Consider the following 26,489-nt stretch of genomic DNA (forward strand, 5'->3'; position numbering starts at 1 on the left):
TACCTGGCAGTCAAAGTCTCTAAAAGGCCAAAATCCTGAGCTCTCATGCAACAAGCCTTTTGATGTGGTCTCAGAGGTAAGGAAAGAAGCCACCGAGATACAAAACTAGGTTTTCAAAACCCATAGGTTTCAGTCCCACATCTGAAGAGGACTTGCTATCTCGCATCAGTTCCTTTTTGTGATTTTAGTTTATTTGTGGTATTATTTAAAAGTGGGGATAAAAATAATTAGTCTATAATTTCATTATAAAGTTCCCTGGGACAGCAGTCTAGCCCATACTACTCAAGAGAGAAAGGAAAAGAATATATCCTCATTTGCTCCCAATAGAATTCATACACAAACGCTGGTCAGCCCCTGAGAAGCACACACACAGTTAAAGCCACAACCAGATAAATTCACTGAGAATTTAGGCAATGATATCACTGTGACCAAAAGTAGGCCATAAGATAGACAAATGGGCTGTCAATATTCCCTGCAGTCATTTGCTGGCCCTTGGCACCAAGATGAAACCACAATGTTCTGTAATTACAGATAAAAGAGATTTCACAGAAGAGATCTCCAAAAAAGCCAACGTTCTGAGAACAACCAAAAAAAGGCCAGCAACTTGTCTGCATGCTCATTCTTCAGACTCGAGAATAACCATCAAGACAATTTTTTATTAGCAGCTGTGCAGAGCTCAGTTCTAGATTCATGAGTGAAATCATGAATCGCATACAAAAAGAAAAATATGGAAAGAGGGATATTTGAGAATAGTATAGCCAGACTGTAACAAAGACAAAACCACAAAACCCTGAAGCTTTGGCACGCAGAACAAAAACAAGTGCCACAAACAAAAGATACATTTCAATCATAAGTGAAAACCTTAAATGGTAAGCCTTATGCCTTTGACAGCACGGAGGATGAACTCATCTACAGAATCAAAGACTCCTCTGGGAAAAATTACAGGGTTTCAAAAGAAGAATTAAGGAAGCCTTATGCATGGTCACATATGTAATTTAAGAACAGCTTTAAACTGTATTAGAGGATATGTTGTCATGTCTCTACATAAAGGTCAAGACATAAAAAATGTGGCCTAGAGTTTTTTTCCCTGTTCTCCAAAGCCAACATATAATGCATACGATCAATACTCTTGATAATTCCTAGTACTTACTGCAGTAACAACTGCTACAACACCGTCAGTAACACGTTTCAAACAACTAGTCAGGACTTCGTTCGTTGTCCGTATGCAGTCACACAGAACTCCACCAGCATTAATCCTGCACGGATTTCCTTTCTTGGGCCGCTGCTGCAGGCAGTGCTGATTTGTGGGTCTCTGGCCCTTGGCTGCAACGTAAACATTTGTAAAAACCAGTGTGAGATTGACAAGAGAGACTTCTTTCCTCTTTTGGGAAACCACCAACTGAAGCTACTGCTGTTACTCACTACCTAAAAAAGCACTATCAAATGAAGTTGAATTATTTCAACAGTACAGATGTGTATGTAAAATGTATAGCCCATAGTCATACAGCACACTTGCATACTTTTTGTTGATGAGGTAGAAAAACAGCTTAAAAATCTAATTGCAAGCATTTGCAAGAGGAAAAAAAAAGTTAATCCTTTTTCAGTCTGTTCACCATTAGGTAATGAGAAACACATTTAAGAAAAATCAAATTAGCAGTAGTTGTGATTATTTTCATTTGATCCCTCAGAGCCTTTTCTAGAAAGTTGAAACAAAATGTACTGAATCCTTTCTAGGACGTATTGTTTGCTCCCAGCATTTTGTTTTAAATGCAAAATACCTTGGGTTAAATAACAGAAACTACAGACATGACTGAAAACATGCATCTGAAAAAAAATAATCATTACTTAGTGTAGAATTTCACACAAGCTTTGGCCATTATTTTGTTTTTAAATTCTGCTGTCAATGATTCTTTGATGTTATTTTGCTTTACAGTTGCTGTTTGTACAAAAACCCCCGAATCTGGTTTTGTAAAACATTATCAGCTTCTTTTATTCTAATTTGTACAGGTGGGAATCCATCTCCCTATACAGACTGTATGAGAAACTCCTACATACGTTAAAAAAAAAAAAAAAAAGTACGATTTCTTTTTATTTTGTATTATTTTATCACTCCTAGGCAATCATACTCCAGAGCTGGCTGCATACAATTTTATACAAAATATTGAAAGCATCTCCACAAATTACCCTGCTAACTTAGAGATAGATTCTTGTGCCCGTTACACTACAGATTTGGTCACTTAACATTTATAAATGCAAATATAAAACAGTTATTCAGTTATTTCACAGGGAAACTGCTGATATTTGCTGAGTAATGCTAGCAATCATAATTTAGAGTTTATATGCATAAGCTTGACTCTTGAAGAGAAACAGACTGATAGAAGAAGCATAAATTGGATTAAAATTTTAAAAATCATTCTAAGTTGTAAACAAAATTAGCAAAATGCTTCACCACTGATGCCAGCAGAATCAATTTAGAGGTATATATTTCAAGGAAAGGAAGCATCATGCACCAACCTAATTCTTAGAGATAGTTCCCTACTGACCTCCAGAAGGATTAGCTCACACCTCGTGACATTCACTCCGAGAGGTATTTAAAAGTGCATGCCTTATATCTGACAGTAATCTGATAGTTAAGGGCAGAGGCTCTGTACTTAAAGCTAAACATGTTCCTAAGCATCTTACAGCACTGAGCTCTAGCTGAGAAAATAACTTTATGAAATATGTGGAGTTATTTAAATCAAAAGGATAGCTTCTGAGCTTGCTGGATTACTTAATCCAATACAACAAAACTGCTGTTTCCATGCTGAGCTCTTTCTGGTAGAATTAGTTCGTCCAATATTCACTTCTGCAGCAATGTGCTTGCATTGGAGTAACTGTTCTAACCTCAACGGAAAGAAGGAAGTCTTTCTGTGGTCTACCACATGATACATGATGTTGTATTAACTTTTTTATTTACATAAGCATTAAAGTAACACCTAGGAGCAAATCCTAGCTTGCACATTCAGTTGTTTTCATTTCTACACTCTTCTACACTCTATTCCCTTCTCCAATGAGCACTGTCTTTTCAACAAATGAAACAGTCATAGGACAACGAAAGACTTGTCAGAGATAATAGATTATCTCATTTAGAATAAAGATGCCATTCATTGAACATTCTGAAAAGAAAAAACGCAAGGAAAAGGGAGAGCAAGAGTGTGGCTGCAAAAAAAGGGGGGGTACACCAAAGAGCCTTGAAGCTCTATTTTAACAGCTGTATTCCATAAGTTTTCTGAACAAAACTGGTCACTAGTAACAAGGAGCACCATGCACAGCAGGGACTGAAAGGCCCAGGCAATTCGAGGTCCTGGGATCACTTAGAAGATCGTTATAACTTTCCTAATTTATTGATATATGGTTCCTGTTTGTGTATAATGGTCAATCTTAATGAATTTTTCTTTTCACCGGCAGCCTCTTAATCTAAACAAGCCAATTCTCAAACTGGAAATACATGCACTTCTTTACGGCGGGAAGTTGTTTTCATAGCATTCATCAGAAGAAGAAACAGCACTATAACTGTAGCTAAGTGCATCCAAAAGGATCCGGCTCCTCATTTGCTGTGAAACCACTGCATGGTATGGTGTACACTGCCTTAAAAATGATTTTGGAATTTCTTTTTTCTTTGTTTCATTTTTATGACTACAAAACAGAAACAAAAGTTACATTCTGATCCTGGTCAGAGCCTCCTCAATTTACGTTCATATAAAGGAAACCTAAAATTTAACTTTGTTGTTGTCACTGCTCATTGGCTGTGACTAATAACATAATCAGCCCGTTCTGACAGTCCCCTAAAAATGACTCATAGCCTTCTACGTTTCTACCACGTCTGTGAGTTTTTGTACGCAAGACTCCTCCTGATTTTACTATTTGCTCTGTTTTTCAGAGGAAAGGTTGACTTTAATAAAATGTTTTCATATCCATACATTATCCCTTGCTGAGCTCTTCCCAATTTCTTCTCACCATATTATCTTTTTGTATGTGACTTTATGCAGCTTGCCTGCACTCTACAGCTTTGTAAGCAAAAGCAGAATATACATCACTGGATGTAACAGCATCTACAGTTTTAATGGAAAGCTGCAACGAAGACAGGTATTTCACAAATGTCTAGAAAGATGGATAGCAAGTCAGAAAGAATTTAAGGGAAAAAAATAGACAATATCAATCTCCATAATATAATCTCCTGTCAAGAATTGGACTGTCTTAAACGAGTGTAAACAGTAATATTATTCATGGTTACACCACTCACCAGATTTGAATGAAGTTCCCGTAAGTATAAACGCAGAGACAAAAGACAAAGATAAAAGAAGCAGCTGAAGCTAGTAACTAGAACACTTAAAGAAAAATCAAGTGAGATACACCTCCTCTTTTTGTGTGAATGGGAACAATTATTAAATCAACAATTAAATCTACAACACCAGCGAAAGTGTACAATGCAGAAATAGGGATAAGTTAAATAAGTTCAAGGCAGAATGGAAATCCACAAATTTTCCAATTAGGTTTGACCAATGCTCCTCAGCTTTGACACGCAGTTATTGGCAATGTGACCTTAGGCCTCTTAAATACAGTTTGGAATTGCTTCAAACTGTATCAGAAGAACTGGTGATTTTTCAGGAAGATAGATGACTGCAAATCCGTATCCCTCTGTGCCAGGGGAAATCTAAAACCTGGGTCACTTGTGCTATAAGGAATCAAGGAGGCCAGTTACATGTTCAGTATGCTGATGGTTGGACTGGATGATCTTAGAGGTCTTTTCCAACCTTGGTGATTCTGTGATTACTAACAGAAAACTGTGCTGAGGAACTATAGAATTTAATCTGTCATTGTCAGAGTGCTCACAGAGTCACAGGATGTCAGGGATTGGAAGGGACCTCGAAAGATCACCTAGTCCAGTCCCCCTGCAGGGGCAGGAACACCGGCACTAGGTGACACCAACCGCATCGGGTGGGTTTGGAATGTCCCCAGAGTGACAACCCCAACCCTGCCGTGCCCTGGAGCAACCCCCAGTGACAGCAACATTCAGCACATAACTCCCTGGTTCCAAAAACAAAGGATAAGAATTTCACAGAGTAAAGCAGCTCATGAGCATCTAGACTTCTTCCAACCTTTCTGAAATACAAACAAAATTTGGAAAGTAAAGACTCTAAAAGCTTTAATTTACAGCAGAAAGTATATTAGGCTCAACTTCAAAATTTTGTTTTTCAGCTTCTTTTAATTTCTAACTGTTCTTGTCTCCTCATTAGTACAAAAATGTGCACTTACTCTCACTGTACACCAATAACTATCAATTAAAATGACATTTCCTGTTATTCTTGTTAGATGTGGCCTACTGTAATGACCATGTGCAATTATTTACAATTTCTAAGATGCTCTTTGAATGTAGTGATCAAGATAAAGGAAGCTCAATACATTTTTATATCAATAATTGCAGGAATTATTCAATAATTCAGACCCAACATGCTAACCTTTGCATCTGCAAGTCAAAACAATCCAAGACGTTCCAAAGAAAAGATAAAAAGGAACTGAGAGCAATCTTACTGAGCAAAGCCTCAGTTCGGGGATTTTAATGCTTTCAAAACTTGCTACGTTTAAAGCAAGAAATTTTATGGCTGAAGAGATTTCCAAACTTAGTTTTCAAATGCTGAGGTTCATTTTAATTGTATTCTCTCAAATGCTAAATCCTGGACAAACATTGTCAAAAAGATTACATCAAATGAGGCATAAAGATTTCAACTGAAACACCTGTGCCATCTATGCACTGAAATGTTTAAATGAATACATCTTGAATAATATCCATTATTAAAAATTAAAGATTGCAGATGTTTTTAAAGAAGGAGATAAGCTTGAAGAAGTCAACAGAAAGACAGGGTCAAAAGAGGATTAGTGTTTAGATTAGAATATTATAGTATCACACAGAACTCTATCTCTCACAGTGATCAGAGAAACTCAGAAGTAGGAGCAATTCTGGGAAGAGCAGAACAGGGGAAGCATACTTACCTCATACTCATCTCATACGTAGGCTGAGATGGAATTGCGAACATAGGATTAACTATTCTGTATAGAACTTTACATCCATTCATTTCATGTCTCATTCTTCTACATTTGATGCTTAGGTGAAAGCACGTATTTTAAAATGTAATTTAATTTAAAAAAAATAAGAAGTTTTAAAAAAAAAAAAAAAAAAAGGAAGCACAGAAACAATGGTACAGAAATACTGAAGAAATCTATTAAAAAATGAAACAGCCTGGAATACGTTTTCCCCTAAACAAATCCTACTATTCTTGTAGATCCCAGTCTGTAGTTTTTCCAGTCATGATACACAGACATCTAAGGGGCTCTGGGCTGCCTCCACAGCCTCAGGGACAGTTAATTGAGTAAAGCAAGTCTTTCATGAATAGTTTTAGATCTGTTATGCACAGGTGCACTCCTCCTAGTAAATCTAGCCTGCAATTTGAAAAATGAAAATAACAAACCTGATAAACATATTTCAGTCAAACCAGAGTGGACAACTGTGTAGAGGATGTAGTCACTAAAATTACAGAATTGCAGAGGCTAGTGAGAGCTATCACACATCACTGTTTTCACATAATACGTAAAAGCTAAAGCATTTTTTACTTGGAAACTGACATGATGCTTTCCCTCCCACAGAGAAGGCTCTAAAATGGATCTCCCCCAATGGCAGAAAGCTGAAATTTCCTCCACCTATGATGCTGTTGCAGTAAGTTTTCATTCAGTCATCCCTTGGACAGGACTTTTTGAGAATTTATATGAGCTTAAATTTCAAAGCAAGGTAGCCAGAGCAAGAGAAACAAGCTTGAGGCTAAAGATATTACAGTAACAGTGGTTACCTTCCTTAATTTCACCCTTAAGAGCAGAATCAGCTGGCTCTTGGAAGATTTTTTTTTTTTCCAAAGAGGCACTGACATAAGCAAAAGGAGAAACAACAATATCTCAGTCAGTACAATGTAAGTTAATTAGCACTAAAGAGCTTCAGAATGTCAAACTTGAAACTATTAAGATAAATTTTACCCCCTTTCATTACAAAAAAAAAACCAAACCAACCAACAAACAAAAACACACTTATCTTTAATGTACTTGTTTCTAAGGATCTCAAATGGGTTTGGGAGTTTGGCAGTCATTCTATAGCTGTCAGCCAAGTCATCAGGCATACGATGCTACTTTAATAATGGATAAGTGACAACAGATTTAAAGTCAGCATGTATGTAACCTAGGGACACAGAAGCATTAATTAAATCAGTAAAGGCAGGCAGAAGCCCAAGAGGAAAAGCTGAAAAAGAATTTGGGAAGCACTGATAAGGCATGATTTTCCCTCTCCACAGCATGTGCCTTCAGCAATTCAGCCCTTAAGATGCAAGCAAGCTGTGAAACGAGCTATCAGAACACTTGTCAATCATTGGACAAGTTGTATCATGGTCAAAAGGTACTTCTAAGGCCTGCAGGAACATAATGGAATGAATACATGATGCAGGATTATCAGTGACTAAGCAACTGCAATTTTGATTACTGCAGCAAAGAGGCTTAAACAGAAGGGGAAAGTGATAATGGATAAGTTAAGGATTATAATTCTTACTCTTTTCATTTCAAAGCCTTTTCTTGTTTCAATTGCATTTGCTAATTTTTATGTTATTGGAGACAGCATTATGGGAGAAGGAAGAAAAATTGTTAATTGAAGCTAAGTCAGGTGGTATTCTTATTTTCAATTTCAGGCCTTGGAAAACTACATAGGCAGACAGGGGGATGCTCTTACCATTGGAGATGCTTAGCATCTGAGGAAGAAGTGAAAGAGAATGAGAAAGTAATAAGTTACATTAACAAGAATCTGATTTGTTAAATGAATACAACATTCTTGAAAGGATCAACATTGAATGTGCAACACAAAAATCACTCAATTCTTTAGAACTAATATGGAACAAAGAGCTTAGGGCACGGAGTATTCTAGTAGTCAAAGATTTGTCTTTAGAAGAGAAAATCCTTTAGACTTTTCATATTCAGAACCTGACTGATGATTACAATTTCTTGGAAACTCCTGCATTACATTTTCTACCCCTTCCATCCTTAATTTAAACAGAATTCTTAGTGAATCTGATGGTAATTTAGAATCTGGAGAGTATTTGTTACCTTGGTTTTTGAAGACGTGGAGTGAAGTATAATGCATAGATTAGCAATGCATTAGCAGAACTACAGCAATTGCCTGAACTTCTGGGTAAACTGCAGGTATTTCCTGTCCAGTCCTAAGAGCCATCGGAGCACAGGAGAGGCAGCAGCACTGCAGTCTCCTGGAAGGTCAGTGCAAGGACTGCACCTCACTTTTAAGTCTGGAAGGTGTACAAAGGGGTGTAAGGTGTTGCTTTAGAATATGCTCTCACACTTATTTTTCCTACAGATCTCCTGCGATCTGTGACCAAGGCCTAGTGGAAAGGACCACTCAGAATGACCTATTTATCAACCTCTAAATCAATTCCCACAGTGAACTCTACTTGGGTGCATTTTAAATGACAGATATTTTCCATTTCTTTCTCTACATCTTAACGTGAGCCAGAAGAGGGTATTTTTTTCATATAACTCTCAGACTGAAGAAGTTCTATGTGTTAGTTACTTAAGTTATTCATTTCTTGCATTTGGTGCTACCTCTCCCAGCAAGCAACCCAAAGTGAAATTAGCACAAAAAACGTGTTTGAAAAAGATATTTCAAATTCCTCGTAATGCACAGAAAACCTAGCTGACTCAAGAAATTCACGTAGTTCAGCTCTGATGCAGAGTTTGAGAAGTTTTCCGATCAGTACAATTCTTTTACTAGTAAAGAATTTACCTAAGAGGAAACCACATCAAAACAATTCCAAGTGCTAATTACGTTCCACATATGAAGTTGCTCCACCTTCATAAACACAAATAATGAACAGAGAAACACTGAAAATCATGTGAAAAGGTTCAGTACTCTCACTGTGGACTAATCAATCACCTGGCAAGCATGCGGTGAACAACCATGGGAATTTCCAAAGTGTAATAACGGGTAGACAAACAAGATAATACAACTTTGCTCGTTCTGCTGCCACAACTTGAAAGCAGTCATTTATGCTGGTGATGACAGTTACACTCTCTGGCCATCACCACCACTTAAATTACCATGTTTCCCATTCCATTTTTTTCCCCCAAATATAAACGTGTTCAAAGACAGAACAATATAATTAAGGTACAGATCTGGTTAGATCTAGGTAATAATTTCCAAAGCAAAATGAAGTAGCCTGAGACATTAAGGTAATCCCCTTGGAAAACAAAGTCTGCTTCTGCTAGGAAGAGAACTGCAAAAGTGTATGAGGTGATGTGTCTATGACCATAATGTTGTAAATCTAAACTTCTTTCCTAACTCCTGAAATTGCTAGGAAAGTGCAGAATGCACAAACAAATGGGAATAGTTTATGAATAGAATGTTTATCATTAATTATATATCTAGAGGTTCTCATAGGTTGCATTACAGCTTGTTTTAACATTAGGATTGATTTTGTTATTTTATTGCCTAAGGAATGATAAAAGGCACATTCAAATTACAAATGTTTGTTGTTTGCTGAGTGTTTAAAAGGAGTATTTTCATGTATTCTGAAATACGTGAAAAGGTTTTTCTTGTACAACAGTTCTCTAATAACAGAATTGTCTCTGTTTACTTATGCATTACTTTGGTATCTGATGCAACTCTGAGGCATTTTGAAGCTTAAGACATTACTGCCCCAAACTGTCAACATCAGCCATTCCACAGACATCCCTTTCAACAGTAGTTTAAGAGAAGATGCCAATCTGTCAGCTGAAGAAGTTAAGAAAGAATCGCAGAACATCCCAAGTTGAAAGGGACCCATAAGGAACACTGAGTCCAACTCCTGGCTCCACACAGGATCATCCCAAAATCAGATCATGTGTGTCTGAGAAAGTTTTCCAGATGCTTCCTGAACTCTGGCAACTCAGTGCCACGATCACTTCCCTGGGGAGGCTGCTCCACGTCCACCACCCTCTCAGTGAAGAACCTTCCTGACCCCCAACCTGGCCCACCCCCGCAGCACAGCTCCCTGCAGCTCCCTCAGGCCCTACAGCTGTCACCAGAGAGCAGAAATCAGTGCCATCCCTCTGCTCTGCTCGCTGTGAGGAACTGCAGGCCATGAGGCCTCCCCTCAGCCTGTGTCCTGTGCTCTGGGCAGAACAAACCCAGGGATATCGGATGCTCCTCATACACCTTCCCCTCCAGACCCTCTGCCACTCTGCAGCCCTCCTGTGGGCGCTCTCTAATAGTCCTTGCTGTACTGCGGCACCCAAAACTGCATACAGTACCCGTTCTGGCAATTCCCTCATGGACACGTTAGCCAGTATCTCAAAAGATGGTGATAAAATGCCAGGAAATGCTGCAGCAGCAACAATGATCAGAAGTTTTATGCATCTCTAGCATAAATCTTATCACAACAGGGATTTTATGTGTTTTTGCTTTGCTACAGCAAGATATTAGGACAATTAGTACTCCCGTTGAAGGTAATGTGACTATACATACACTTCAAATGGTATTTGCCTAAGTATCTGGATGCATTAGGTTTTAAGAGCTGCATTTTTTAAGCAATTCAAGTAAAAAATGCTAGAATATACCAACACAAAGTCCCTCTGGGAGACCGCATTAACTAAAACAATCACATAGTTGACTTGGTCTCTGTTTCTAATGAGGCTTCCTAACTAAACAGATAATAAAAGGATACAGGCCCTGACACTTCCAGATAAAAAATAATTAGTCTCCAGACAGAAAGCACTATTCTCCTGAGAGCTGACTATCCGACGGCTCGCAACAGGTTACTCGTACTTCATGGCAAGTATAGCTGCAGCGGGCAGGCAGACAACGTCTGAGCTTCCACGGAAGCTCTCGCATTTTGTTTCTTAAAGAAGCACATATTTAGTAAGTGTCTGTGTGTCTTCAATTTTGGACTCATAACTCACTGAAGTGGTTAATCTTTGGGGGGTTTCAGATGGCTGGAAGACGGAAGGTTTGTCTACATGCAACTATAAATATCACCCTTCATTAACTTTGTGCATTTCTCCCCAGGGCAGAAACGTATACAACAACAGTGCTAGCTAAAGAGCTAGCTGAAGACACTCCTGCAGTGTCAGCAAAAATTGAGCACTAGGATGGGGACCTCTCCCATACACTATTCCCTTCTGCAAGGGAATATATTCCTGTAGTTGGTATGATACCAATAGTTCCTAAGACGTTAATTTGATGTTTATTATTACCCACAGCCACAGCAGCAATAATTAATTCTGAAGGAAGTAGTGCCTAAGGATCTGTAAAACGACACTGAGATACCACTAATCTGACATACAGATACATGCATATATTCAAAATACGGCAATCTGCAATACACATCAAAAAATGCAGAACCGATAAATTAAAGCATACCTAAATTTACCCCAATTTTGAAAGAAGCAAAATGTAAACATACTATAAAAGCACAGGTTAGCATGTCTAATTCCACAAAAATTGGAACATATATCAAAACGTAAAACTGTGATTAAAAGAATGAAGAGGGAATATTAATATGAATTATACACTTTAATGCAGCATACACAAAACTCTAAGCCTTGTTTTCAAAACAGTAAATGAGAAAAAAAAATTCAGTTTCTTCCAGGGAAAAGATTGGTAATAAGTAGTTACAGTAATCATACAAAAACTGCTCATAGATTCTAAAACCCACCAGGCATCTTCCATTATTGCCAGGCACAGGGAAGGTTTCTTCCTCCACACCTCACAGAATGGGAATAAATAGAATTCTTTGTTACAAATACTGCCATATAGATTACTCCTCTGGCTGAAGATAGAAACTGCAACCTCATTCTACCCATTTCTCCCTTCCTAATTAAAGCGCCTGGAGAACTTCCATTTCTATTAGAGAAAACAGATTTCAGTTTCAAGTTAGAAGTGCAGATATCACACTATTTCCTCATGCAGTATTTTTTTGGCTGGATTTCCATTTCAGTTTGCAGGATATTAAAATATTTTCATGTTCTAGGATAGGTTGGTCACGAACTGTCTAAAACAATCAGAGATTAAATACTAACATTTTTGTTTTCCTGGATGCTAATGCAGAAGATGTACCATCTGTAGAAGAATCATCAGCTTCTGTCCAGAAATAATAAAATATTTTTACTTTGAGAAGTGATCTATACACTCGTTTCCAGGGTAAAATTGTTTTTCATTTCATACAATTCCAGCCCCCAAATTCCGCACTTACACGATGCCACTTGCCTCTGAGGTTGCTAGCTATAAAACGAGTTGCAAAAGCATCAGTTGTACGTACTGCGTTGACAAGTGCAGGAGAGGAAAGTTTTATACTTCCTCTCCTGTTTTCTCCTGTTTTCTATTTACTTCAGTTTTTCTTCTTTGCTCATTGTTTTTAATAAAAATTTTCAGCTAAGTCACAGTCAGCAATTTCCATAGTAATTAATCTCTCTGCAACAGGCCAAAACTCCTTTTTTTTGTATCACATCAGTTTTCACATTGCTGAGCAGAGCAAACACATTTGAGCATTCCCTACTTGACTCACTAACTCTGCCCTCATTTCATCTCAGGGACAGAGATGATTTTCTTCAGTAGTGTCTGCCATGATGTTATGCTTTGGCGTCAGGAGAAAAACACTGTTGATAACACACGGATGTTTTAGCTGTTGCTGAGCAGTGCTGCAAGAGGCAAGAACATTTCAGTTTCTCAGCTTCTTGCCAGTGAGAGGGCTGAGAGGGCATGAGAATTTGGGAATGGACAGAACCTAAACTATCCTATCAACGGGATATTCCAAGTCACAGGACGTCATGCAAAAAACAAACAAACAAACATACATTAAAAAAACCACGTAAAAAACAGTGAGGAATTGTTCAGGAGAGCATCCACTACCTGGGAACTGGTTGGGCAATCGTATCCTGGGTTGCATTAAGACAAGTTGTTCCAGAAACAACTTTAAAGAGAAAAATTATTACTTTCCTATATAAAACAGTTGTGTTCTTTTTGGCCCACTAAGGGAATAATTCTTGGTGAAGCTCACTTCTATTATTTTTTAATTTGTTCCTAGTAAATATTCCTAGCAATAAAACAGTACATCAGACTCACAGATGATTTAAAGATAAAAACTAGCTATGCTTCATCATTTCAATCAACTACAACCAAGGCTTTTATTATGTGCACTTCTTTTCAAAAGGAGCCGATCCAAACAGCAATCTGATAGGCATTTCTTCCAACACAGTACAGACGTGGCCAGATTTCAAAGCCTAGAAATGAGATAACAGGGTTGAGTGTTCTAACACACTAGCAGTTAACTCTTCAAGAGCCAGTTTAAGGTCACATGGAAGCTGTAAGTGCGTCACTCACAGTTTCATGTCTAGGTTGCTATGGGTGCAGAGGGGTGCCTCGCTGCATTTGGTGAACGCCCGCAGGTATCTCCTTAGTAAAAAAGCCTGCAGGATCAAAGCTGCACCTTCAGGCTAAGACCAATGAACTTCCTTCACAGAAGACCTGAATCAAACTTTGATCCAGAAGTAAACCACTGAGTCACTGTCTCCCAGTGGCACTGCTGCTCCTAAATTACCACAGATGGATCATAAAATAATTTAGGCTGGAAGGTGCCTTGGGAGGTTATCTAGACTAGTTTCCTACTCAAAACCTCTCCCTATCCCTCCTTCTGAACTTTTTAAAACAGATACAATAAACACAATACAATAAAAATCTTCATTAATATATGTTGTAAATCAATTTAGGGAGATTAAATTCAAGGACATTTTGCTCCAAGTTAAGGGGAAAAAAAACAACAAAGTGCCACTGCAAGCAAGAGAAAACTTGAAATTCAACAAGTAAAGATGGAGTATGAAGCATCAGCTTTAAGGCCATACTGGCTTTTCTGTTAGTAGCATAAGTGCACCTAGGAGTTAACACAGAAAATTAAAATGAAATAAATACACTATCTAGTGAACTAACATATGTGGGTAAAGAAACATCTGCTACTTTGTCTATGACAACAGTGTCAAATTTTAGATATGCCAGCATTCATGTGCATGTTCTGATGGAAGTTGAAGAATGTGCTTTAATTTGCCCAGTAGAAAATGGAAGATTTTACATATGGCACAGCAGGTAATGTCAGATCTCAGTGTACTAGAAAAGAAAGGTAGAATTTTCTTCTAGCAAAGAGACAGCCCTTTTCAGAATGGCTGTTAATTGCTTACTACAAAACAGCAGTTTTAATTGACATGGTTGGGGAACAGAGAAAGAATGTATTTTTGAAGTCGTGACCTACTTTCTATTTCTAAACAAAATTCTAACCATGGAGTAATTAGTAAATTGCACTATATGAGGATTAACCCTGAGAGATAATGTGACTCAGCTGTTCTCTTTGTGCCTCTCTCCCCTTGCCAGATAAGCCTAACAAAAAAAATCCTGGTGTTTTCCAAACCTTTTCAGGTCTGCTCCTAGAGAACACTGGGGAAATTCCCTAATTCTTCATAAGCATCACCTTCAACTTCACAGAATGTCCTGGGAGTGAAGAATTCCAATTTATTTGAGTTCACCTTATCAAGCAGAAAGATTCTCTGCAAAGCCTCGTTTTTGTTTTGTTTTTAAACACAGCAAAAATATGAAACCTACTGCATGAAAGGTACCCTTGAAAGGAACTACAAATTGATCTAACGCCTCATGTCTTCTGTAACTATGTAAACTGTTCACAAGTAATTATTTGCTGTAATGGATAACAAGTCTTGAAAGCTTATTACAATCAGATTAAACATTTCATAAGAAACTACACCTAATCTTCCCTGTTGTTTGTAAAGTTCAACAGTTCATACTAACTGAGATGTACTTTTAGTTCACATTTAGTCCACAAAACAGAAAGTTGCTAAAATAATGGAAACAAAACTGTGAAAGCCAATAAAAAAATTATTTCCATCTCACTTGTTTGCATTCTTTTAAGATAAATCCTGCCTCAGAAGACTGCTGACGTGCAGTAATTCATTTTAGTTTAAGCAATTTTCATACTATTTCAGCTGCATTCACCTGTGAGACTTCTTGTTCCCCAAAAACAACACACACAAAAATCCCATTTTCATCTGGCTTCAGATAGATAACATTTCTTATACTTGTTTTCTATGAGGATTAAAAATTGTGTGTTATTGTCTCTGAATAAATAATCGAGATCAATTTATGGTAACAGCACACAGCAAACACTCCATGATAAACAGCAAAAGCAGTGAAAACTGCAGTTAAATAAACAACATTAGTAGACAGAAAAATATGGAAATAAAACAGAATTTATCTTGAGAACTGGAATATCAGAAATGTGAGAGCTGTTTGTACAGCTGACTGCTGAGAATAATGACTGATACCATTGTGAAGAATATGAACTTCGTAGTATCCCACAGGCAATCCTCAGCTCTTCCTGAAGCTCGTTCTGCAGAGCATCCTACTGGTGAAGCAAGATCTTGACAATTCTCAGTAATCTGCTGCACATTCATATAGTGGTACAAAAGGAAAATTTCTGCACTCCAGAGGTGATGAATAACGAGAACTATTTCCAGTAAAAGGTTGCTCCCAGAGTCATGCAGCTTGGGGGCACTGGTATTCCCATTTACCAAAAGTCATCCTGATGACATTTTCTGGAGTGCAAATAGGATGTTGTGCTTACTGCCTGAGTGCTGAAAGCAACGTGCATTAAAGAAGGACCAAGACTCTCAATTCCGCTAACAGTGTCTCACAGGCAGAACCCCACTTTTATGTGGAGACATCTCAGCATCAGTGTAAAATGGTTTTTGCTTAGAGAATCGGGGAGAGCAAAGTAGCGGGCTGAGCCACGACTGCCAGGACCACTATACAAAAAACAACTCTTTGATGGCAAAACTACTGTTCAGGAAGTTTCTCACATCAGCCCTGAATATTATCTGGGACAGGCAATCACCACTCTTCAACCATATTCTCATTTCTTGGGAGCTTGACCCTCCACTGCTCTCTGACAGCCTGTTCAAATCAATAGTAAAAATGATCACAAGATCTCAGTCACTGATATTCTGCTACACTTCAGTTTCTTCAGAAGATGTAGTAATCAGTGGCATTTTCAGTAATACAGAATATAAATCTTTTTGATAACAAGTACACCTATGAAAACATTACCCAAGTTATTTCAAATATGCTAACTGCTAAATTACATGCATTCTTTCATATCTTCTAGCTTGCTCATATACCTTCAGGTATGGGAACTCCTTTAATATGAAAGTATGTTTGCTTTCTTAATGCTTATTACTAAATATTTCATATTTTTCATTATACTTGCGACAGAAGAAAGTATTGATAACAGTTCACAGATAAATGACTTCCAGTTTACATTCTGTGAGCCCAATCTTACTTCTTGAACGTAGAATGCAATGAACCAGAACATCTACAACTAGATCTGGTTGCTCAGAACACTGTCCAGCCTGACCTTGAACATCTCCAAGGATGGGGTATCTGCCACATCTCTAGCAACCTGTGCCAGTGTTCACCATCCTTATAACCAATGACCTTATTACAAGAAAAAGATATTTGTCAAGATCCTTCAGTGGCTGAGAAGAACACTGCACTAAAAGCCAACATGTGTCCGATAGGTAAAAGTCTTTAAGTGCCTCTTCACAAAGCTGGTTTAGTTACAAGCTTCAGTATCTTCATAAGAAAACTGTTCAACCTTTCTCAAGAATGTGACAAGCAATGAAAAAAGCACCAACCAGTGAGATCCCAGAGATGGAATCCACTAATTCCAAAGAAAGCATTCTCAGCATGTGCTTTGTCACACTGTAATATTTTATTTTCTTGGTTACTACCATATAGTGGTTAAAAATTGTATTTAACAGCAATTTTCTTCCTTATATTTCCCTTGCATTTGCTTTTAGTAATTAAGCCCACAAACTTTTCCTTTTTTTACTTAAAGATCTCAGAATGACTAACACATATTTTACTTGACTGCTCTTCAACAATATCCAAATGACTTCAGTGATCCACGGCTGGCAAGCCACACATGTATTTTGACTGCAACATGGCAGAAATACAAAGTTGCTGTTCTGGGTCAGGGGTCTTGCACAAAAATCATTATCAGATGCCCTCCAATGACCAATTCAAAAAAGGAAAAAAACCCCTAATCTCTGTGGTGAGCCTTCAAGTTACTTTCTTCTGAATGGCAGGTTGATAGTGGAAAGAATTATCCTTGCACAGCTCTCAGAAACTTGCAAGTACGCACTGGACAGCAGTCCTTTTAGAACAAAACTAGTCGTTAGAAGAAAACTAACAATTTTACTACTCAGAGTGATACCAGTGACCAGTACTTGAGCATTTTATCAAAATAAAAATATGAGATAAGAATTAAGACAGATGACACACATGCCCTTTAAAATTTTTATACCTGGCCAAATTATCTAAGAAGAGTTGTTGAAGCACAGTGAGCAGAGCTGCTTTTGCAACTGTGCAAAGCCATCATTAAGCACTGATCAGACAGACATGAGATTTTGTTTATCTCAGATATGTAAGTATTTCCCTACACCACAGTTCAGACAGTCAATGCTGTTATTTATGGAGAACATAAATGCTTCTGCAAAACAAACAGCGAAAGCAGCTCGTAATGGGCACCAAAGGGACTTCTACTTTCAGCTCTTTGTAACAGCTGCTTGAATAAAGCAGGGTAATTAGATTCCAGCATTCAAAAGGCTGAGATTTACTGACTACTGTGAGAAGCAGTGATGCCCCAAGTGAAGCAAACAACATAAGCAGCTCCAGCCTAAGGACTACCTCAAAGATACTGACTGCCTTCATGAGGTATCACTATACAAATTCTGCCTGCACTTGATGCTCAGGTGAATCTTCTGCTGGGGCAGGTTTAGAGTATGCACAGAGAGTGGTGGTGGGGGAGGGTGATCTGAAGCGCCTGGAACATAACTCAGCTTGAACATTTACAGAAAATCTTCAAGGAAACAACACAGCAAGAAAGGTACAGCACAATTGAAAAAAAAGGCAAAAAAAAACCTAGAAGACAATAATGAAACAGAACTAGAAGAATCTTTCAGAATTAGAGGCAAAGAACTCTAGTCTAGAGGTTCCTTTCACGCTTCCTTTAAATCCAAGTTATTGTTGAATATCCTATTAAGAATGGCTGCACGATAGCTGTTATTGCACACGCATTTCCTGTGTGTGTAATCTGGGCAAAAACACTTGCAAAGATAATCCATATATTTATTCTCTTAGCAATTGTTGCCATTTGAAGCTGTTGTTAAGTGACTTTTTGTATTAAGAAGGAAAATTCTCCCATGGTTTCCCAAGGAGAAAAATAGTCTTTGGACATTTGGCACACAGAAATTTGCACCTGCTTCAATACAGGTGAGACCAGCATAAGTAACAGCACCACAACATAGGATGGGATCTGCGCAGACCACACGCCACGCACACGGCCTAACCATGCAGCTGACTTACCTGCACGCTGCATCACTGTGGTTATTTCCAAACTGTTCGTTTCTGAAGAGGTGCAGAAAGCTGTTACAAAACTAAAGCTTTCTAGAAATCCTTCCTAGACACCACAATATATATGAAAATCTGCTGAAAGCAACTGGAAGATGACGGCAACAACAGAAAAACGACATAATTTGTGTCATTTTTCACACTGATATTCTGAGATGCCATTTCAAAAGCGTTTATCTTGGGCATAAAGACACATGCTAAGGCTTGGCATAATTATTTAGGATTACTCAGCCACAAATGTTACCTTTAACTGGTCTGTCAGTTGTTACGCACATTCTGACAATCGTGCTCAAGAAATGAAGTTTAGGAAGACCTGCACATGTATTTTCTAACTATAGTGCTGCACATTCACTATTCAAACACAAATCTGAAGAGCAGCTTTTCAGATTTTTTGCTAGTCAAGACATGAAAGAGAAGAGACAAATGCTCATTTGTGAAACACTGATCTTTTGGTTTACCCACCTGAGTTTACTATCAGAAACCTGCAAAGGTAACAGGGTTTAGATAAAATGATACGAAGCATTCAGAATCATTATCAATGAAGTGAATAAACTTACATTTTAAGCACACTGGCCCCTAATACATGCTAGAAATGATGAATTAATTAGAGTTGCTTTGGATACCTTTCAAAACAAAATAAAACCTGGCTGAAAACATTCCTACTCTTCTTCATTTAAAGCAACAAAACCAAACATCTCATTCAGAAAATACTTTAATTTTTTTTAATAAAGAAGTTTACCAAATTTGAGTATGATTACACAAATTTTAAGTACCCTAACCTGCAAGGATAAATTTTGCTCCATATTTTAGCATACACAAACGTTATGTCTGTGTGTCGCCTGCTACCTTGAAACATGACTACCCATTAATGTGAAATTTCACCATTTCCTGTATCATAATACTCAACAGTCAATGCAGAACAAACAAAAAATACAAAAACCCACCAATACTATTTCCAAGTGACAGATGTTCTTAAGAGTTGAACTATCACAAGGTACCTCTGGGTTGGCAGACTACAGAAAAATACTTGTTTAGATTTGCAAACAGCTTGGAAAAAAACTCTTCAAATGCAAGTTAAAATAAGAAGGTCCTTCCAGCTAAAGTTTTTAGAAAATAGAATTAAAAAAAAAAAAAAAATATCAACCCTATGAATCTCAGCTCAGTTAATTTAATAGAAATTAAAATGCTTACCTGAGAATCGATTTTGGGTTGCTCTTCCTCACTATCCACTGCTTGCCACGAGTTTCTTTTTTTAAGAACCTTTCAGTCATAGCAAGTACAAGGTCCTAGTGATACCAAAAAGAAAATATGTTGAGCATTTGATTATTTATGGTAATGAAACCTTATTATATTCTGCTAACATCACTAATAAAAATCAAGATAAAAGTATCCCAGAGGATACTACAAAACATATCATAGCAAATAAAATTTAACATAAAAACTACCCTTCTGCTTTCTAAGCATAGAATAATTTCACAACAAAAGTGAAAATTGTTTCAAAGGACAATGCTAGCACAAGAAGCCTAAGCTACCAATGGGCAGAGAACAGAGAATGTAAGACTCACAGATTAAGCAAGACTAAGAAATGTAACATGGATGATAGAGTAAGTCTGTGGTTTTCACTGAAAAGGAGCATAAGGAACATACAGAAAAATCAGTGTCAGATTAACATCTAGGTATGATAGCACCACTGCATATACTCCTGTACTTTTCAATACTGTTTCATCATACTATGCCCATAAGGTATCTTCCAAATAATACTTATCAGAGAATGAACTAATTAACTGAGCAGAAAGACACTCAGCAACTCCCATCAGTATAAGTCAGTGACTGAATCTGGCACATCACGCTTAATGGTTTTGGAGAACAGGCAAGATTTCCAGTTATTCTGTATTGAGAAGAGATCTGCAGATTTCAAAGGCTAGCAGTACTTCCTACCTAGGAAAAAAAATCCAAACAGAAAGAATACCTCCCCAAACAGTCCTGTTTACAACTGTGTCTCAAAGGAGAAAAAAAAGTGCTCCACTAAAAAGCAATCAAGAAAAAGAGTTTCCTATTCACAAGAGCTAATTATGTTTACTAAAAAAATAAATCAGGAATGACTTTCAGCAAAATGCAAATATAGCAGAGAGAGATAAATAAAATCCAGCTGACTTGCTTGGTACAATTTTGCAATCACAGCTTTCAGAAGCAGCACTGAAAAAGAATAGAGAGAAAGCTGCTTTTCAATAACACAGAAATCATATTACAACTAGCCAGCCAACAGAAGCAGAAAATGGGTAATGAGAGGAGGGTGACAGAGTCATAGTGATAAAAGACAAAAAGACTGCAGAAAACACTGATGCAAACAATTATTGGTAAACAAAAGATAAAAAACAGCTGAAGGTAATAACTTAGGCTATAAAATGGCTGATAAAGCAGCCCTGCAACAGTCTAATCATCTGCAGTCCCAGGAGTCCCCTTTTTCATGAAGGGACAAATTACTCATTGTTTTCATAGAGCAGTAAATTTGGTGCATAATTGTGAAGCGATAAATAAGATGCATCCCTCAGGAATGCAGAATATTTACAAGTAACTGAGAAATGGACACTCAAAATGGAATCATAACACAGTTTAAATGGAAAAACTCCCACAGGGAGATTCTTGCAGAGTGGGACTTCCTCATCGTTTGACTCCTCCTGGCATTCAGAACAGCTTCACTTTTAGCGGGCCCCAGGCTGGTGATTTCTGATTATTTCACTTCACCTAGACGTGAAGAGGGGATGTCGCTATATAACAAAATAAGCCTCCCACAGCTAATTGTGGGTATGCAAACATCAGTAAAGAATTGTCAGATATTTGAGCATTTCAACTTGCATCCAACCCCGAAAGGAAAGCAAGTATCAAATTTTACATATAACCAGCTTCCACTGATACAGCTGACCAAATAAACCCCTCAGTGCCCATCTAAAGAGCACATGGATATAGATAAAAGAGCATGGCTGAAGCCCAGGAGAAAATGTCACTACAGTACTATTAAAAACATTCTCTTATGCATTTGTCTTCACTGCATTTAACTGAAAGAGAAATTTAAGAACTGCTCCAAAAGTAATGCCTCCTATTTTGTGATGTCAGAGGCAGCTGTAGGTGGGATGGCAGCAGAGGCTGAACCTTCCCACCAACGTTCCGTGCCGTGGTGTTGCTGTGTGACAGATGGCAGCAGAGGGGCACTGTGACAGAATGGCGCCTGAGTGGAAGTGTGGGTGGAGCAAAGGGTGGAACTGAGTTCCTCCATGGGGAAAAAATTTCATCCATTGACATTCATCGATGCTTGTGAATGTTTATGAGGCCAAACAGTGGGCGTGAGCTCAGTGAGGCTGTGGGTGGTGCATTTCAGCAGTGGGTCACCTCACCTACTGCAGATTTTCATGAACATGACACACAGGCTCACTGCTGGTGAAAATGCACAGCTAAAGGTGGTGAGCGTGTTGAAGGATAATGTTTTGTAGATGCAAATTTGCTAAATAGTGCTACTGTGCTCTCTGGATCTGTTGTAGTTTCCATGGAGGTAAATGGGAGGCATTACTTTCAAAATCATCTGCATACATACACAGACAGTGGGCCAATAATAAATTGAACAATGCAGCCTCAGAACGCAGACAGATGATAAATCTGTTGGAAAGATACTGGGCAAAATAAAATAATTGAACATCATTCTTTCTATAATTAATTTGTTATTAACTGACACTAATTGCACCTTTCCTCTCAAATTTCTCAAGCTTTTTTCAATCACAGTTTCCAATTTGCCTGAAGCCTTGTGAAGCAGCAGTCTGTGCAATAACACAGGGCAATGCTTTCCAGAGCTCCCTGCTGTTATGTTCTAAATGACTCCTTTTTGCACAGACTATCCCTCTTTTTTATATAGGCGTTAGAAGTAGAGCCTTTACACTGAAGGACTTTTGTCATCTATCTATCTATCTATCTATCTATCTATCTATAAATATAAACAAAAAAACTGAGGCAACTGTCAAGGAAAAATCAGAATTCAGAGTTTTGAGACAGAATTCTTGTTCTGGCAACAAAGAAAAACGTACCTGCACACTGCCATGAACAACAACAACAAAAAATAATGCATCCTCTCTGAACATTCAGTACTAAAACTGTCCCAGATTCTGACAAACAGCTTGCAATTAAGTGAACAGGAACAGAACAGAAATCCCATCTCTAAACCTCTCTGTTGGGTGCCATATCTGCACACATGTTGGCAGGACAGTTCTTTAACTTTGGTGATTATACTGTAATTGTTTATAATTCTTTCATTCAAAACTTTGTGGAACAGCAATGTTTAATATGCTTTGGCAAAACAAATTAAATATGGCAGAAGACTCAGAGCTATGCAATGGTTTATCATGCGGAACTTGGCAAAATTCAGCTTGGTCATCTCAAAACTGAAATTGACAGTCATGCCCAGCATTAGGAAACCCTGCCTTCTACTTCCCTAGCTGCACATACATTCCAGGACAAGCCATGCAAAGCACAACTAGGTGACACTAGGTAATTTTTAGGGACTCAATCAGTCAACATGTCCAACAACAGTAACAAAAACAAAAAAGCAACACCATGCATGTCCACTGAGACCTCGTTTGAAAGTTTCAAAATCATTCTTACCACTACATTTCTGATCTGAAAGCTGTATATTATATCAAGATGCTAAACAGTTATGCTTGATGGAAAGAACATGGGGTGGGGGTTAGCTTTAAAGCTACATTAAGCATCACTTGGTTATTAGAAGATTTCTGAAGCACAACAGCAGTAGAATTTCCTTCTGTTGAATTATTTTGACTAATGGAAAAATTTGGACATGGTATCTATTGTTGTTCTACAAGGAAGAAAATATTTTTCTGCAGCTTGCTGTGTGCAATTTAGTGCTCTTTGTCACCTTGTGGGTTTTGGGGGGGTTTTTTGTTTGGTTGTTTTTTTTCACAAGATGCCTACCAATTTTGTGGTAGCAGATCTCCATCTCCTGCAGAAACCGCAAATGGAAAAAGATCTGTAACCTAGGAAGCTTTTCTACTCTTGCGCTTGTCAGGCTCTGACTACACAAGAATCAGCTGAAAGAACTCTTGCAACTCTCAAATTCCGAAAGCAATTTGAAAATTGTGCAGATACCAAGTCTGAACCTGCTTAGCTTCACTCTTCATGTTTTACGTTACCAAGGTCCCCCTGTGCAAAGGCAGAAACTTGCCACACTTGCATATCTTTTCGGAAGCTGCCTAATAGTATTTTCATTGTGCGCTCATCATTCAATTAAAGGAATTATTTTTCCCTCCCTCTAATTAACCACAATTTACTAGTTCAGTTGAACTTATAGTGTTTTTCACAGGCTCTTGAGAACTGAAGATCTGAGGTTGCTGTTGCCTAATATAAGTTGGCCTTAGTTACAGTTTAGTTGTGGCTTGTTTCATTTTCTGAAATATCAGGGGTACCATTAGAAGGAGAGGTACACAACAGCCATTCCAACAGCCTTTGGAGCTGAGTTCTGCCACAATATTTAAATCTTCAGTGCATATATACTTATACATATATATATGCAAGCACATGCTTGTTTTATTAAACTTTTTCACATAGTCAAGCATTTAAAGGTATAATTCAAACTTAGAATTACCAGAGCTAGGATAAATAAATCCTGTATTTGTAAAACACACAGTTTCTTTTTGATGTCTTATATTCACAGCTTTAAAGAGACGTGCAGCAGAACAGGCTACATAGAGAAGAACTTATAACCAAACCACACAAGCATTGGGTGCATACGTTTTTTACCCTCCTCTAGAACAAGCAGGTTTCTTACTGATATAACCCTCATGTATGCCCAAGCCCTCTCTTGAGTTTTCATCTTTTTGTACAGCAATACTGTACAAGAGAATAGCTAAAGCAAAACAATAATGGGACCTGAAATAGTTTAAATCACACTGAAAGAGTCTGCAGAAGGACCGAATCCCTTTTCTTCTGCCATCTGCTCTAAATGAGGGAGGAGGGGAGCCAACAAGTCATACACTATTATATAGTATTTAAATTCCTTTTGTAGTCGCAATACACCTGCTTACAAGATTATTCTTCAACTCCATATAAGTGTCTATGCAGGATTTCTCCTCACTGTGGAGTGCAGTTGTTCCCAAATGTTGTAATGGAAACTTTCACCTCCTCAGCTGCTTGCAAAGTTTAAAAGTATGCTAACATTTCCCAGGTAATAAGTCAGCAAAACCATAGTGCTGATTTCTTACAAAAAGTCAACCTAAAACAAACTTCGACATTTATTCTCATCAAGTGTTTCACAGCAGTTAAAAAGTCAGATTTTAATCATGAGGATAGTGCTGAGAAGATCGCAGAGTTGCTAAAAAAGTTCTTAAATGCTTTCTGAGGCATAGGTCCAAGTAACTTAAGTATTTAATTCCTATTGATCTTAACAGAACCCAGGCATCTCTTTTCCTTCAGAAATCTGAGACTTCAATTCTTAAGGCCTTTTACTCACGGTGAAAACACACAGCCTATCACTTGCTAAGCAAGTTCACTCTGGGTCATATTTATGTCAACTTTCATACAGGCAATGCTAGCAACAAGAACAACAATCATTTTCACATAGCTTGGGGCTTGAAACAAGCTCCCACTTATACAGGAGTAAATTCAGGGTAATTCCATTTACTTCATTTGATTGGATCTGGCCTCTTGTCTTTGACTTTGCCTGTGGTAAAAATAAACTGCATAGCTTAGCTTTTCCCCTCCAACATAAGACTGCATTTTTAGGAGAATGCTCACTAAGAATGTAAGTTTTTATGCCATTTACAGAGATTGCTGGCCTGTCTATATCACAGAATCACAGAATTGTAGGGGTTGGAAGGGACCTCTAGAGATCATCAAGACCAACCCCCTGCCAAAGCAGGTTCCCTACACCAGGTCGCACAGGTAGGCGTCCAGGCGAGACTTGAATATCTCCAGAGAAGGAGACTCCACAACCCCCCTGGGCAGCCTGTTCCAGTGCTCCGTCACCTCACCGTGAAGAAGTTCTTACGCATATGGATATTTAAGCACAAGCAATCCAAATTACTTTCATGAAGTAGGGAGGGAAAGTTCTGCAAGGCTCGCTACAGAATACCCCCCACCCAGTGAACACACTTATTCCCTACACCAGAAATAAATAAATAAATAAATAAAATAAAGGAAGTCTAAACATACGACAACTGTAGTTATGTCATCGCAGACCATGCTGGCAAGGGCAGAAAGAGCTGTGCTAAGGCTTAGTACTTCAGTAGCTTAGAGAAAAAGTCCAATATCTAAAGACCTTTCCTGACATGATGAATCATTCTTACTTTTCTATTATTATTTGTTCTGACACAACTATTCCCAATGGCAACATGCCCAGCAGGAACAGGTGTGCAGCTGGTCCTGTACCAGGTTACCACTGCCAAAAAAGGAAGCCAATCTTTATCACTTACAAATTACCATCCATCATCTCTTTAGCAGGGATTCAAAGTTGGTCTATCTTTTGTCCTCACTCTGGAGAATTTTGCTTTTTGTAGTATACAAATAATCCATGATAACTTACTTACACTTCCCTGTGATAATTATTCTTCACTCTGAAAATTACAGCAACTGAAGTCCTCTGCACCACAGTGCATTCTGCGAATGCCAAGAAATCAAAGTGTGTCATCACTGTTGATAAAAGGATAAATATAGTCGAAGTCAGATTAATATTTCCAAGATTACTCATTTCTACTTCAAAAGGAGAAGCAAAGATTATGTTCAAAATGACAGCTACCCATCTGGGACTAAAAACGTCATCATATAGATGCCTTTTTTCTAATTACAGTTAGATTTCTGAACTAGAGGAATTAAAAGTAGAGATCTGCTAATTCAAAAATATACTTCCTCCCTC

At 38.0% G+C, this 26,489-nt stretch overlaps 1 long non-coding RNA gene across 1 annotated transcript; it reads right to left on the reverse strand.

Moving 5' to 3' along the window:
- Positions 1-261: 261 nt before the first annotated feature.
- LOC104913456 lies at positions 262-26,262 on the reverse strand. The gene is made up of 3 exons (XR_004161533.1): positions 26,164-26,262; positions 19,772-19,866; positions 262-1,323 (listed from the first exon to the last, which is right to left on the reverse strand). It is a non-coding gene; the product is annotated as an uncharacterized LOC104913456 (long non-coding RNA).
- Between the last annotated feature and the right edge of the window lie 227 nt (positions 26,263-26,489).

This window comes from Meleagris gallopavo, chromosome 16 (genome assembly GCF_000146605.3).
Source record: "Meleagris gallopavo isolate NT-WF06-2002-E0010 breed Aviagen turkey brand Nicholas breeding stock chromosome 16, Turkey_5.1, whole genome shotgun sequence".
Classification (NCBI taxonomy): domain Eukaryota; kingdom Metazoa; phylum Chordata; class Aves; order Galliformes; family Phasianidae; genus Meleagris; species Meleagris gallopavo.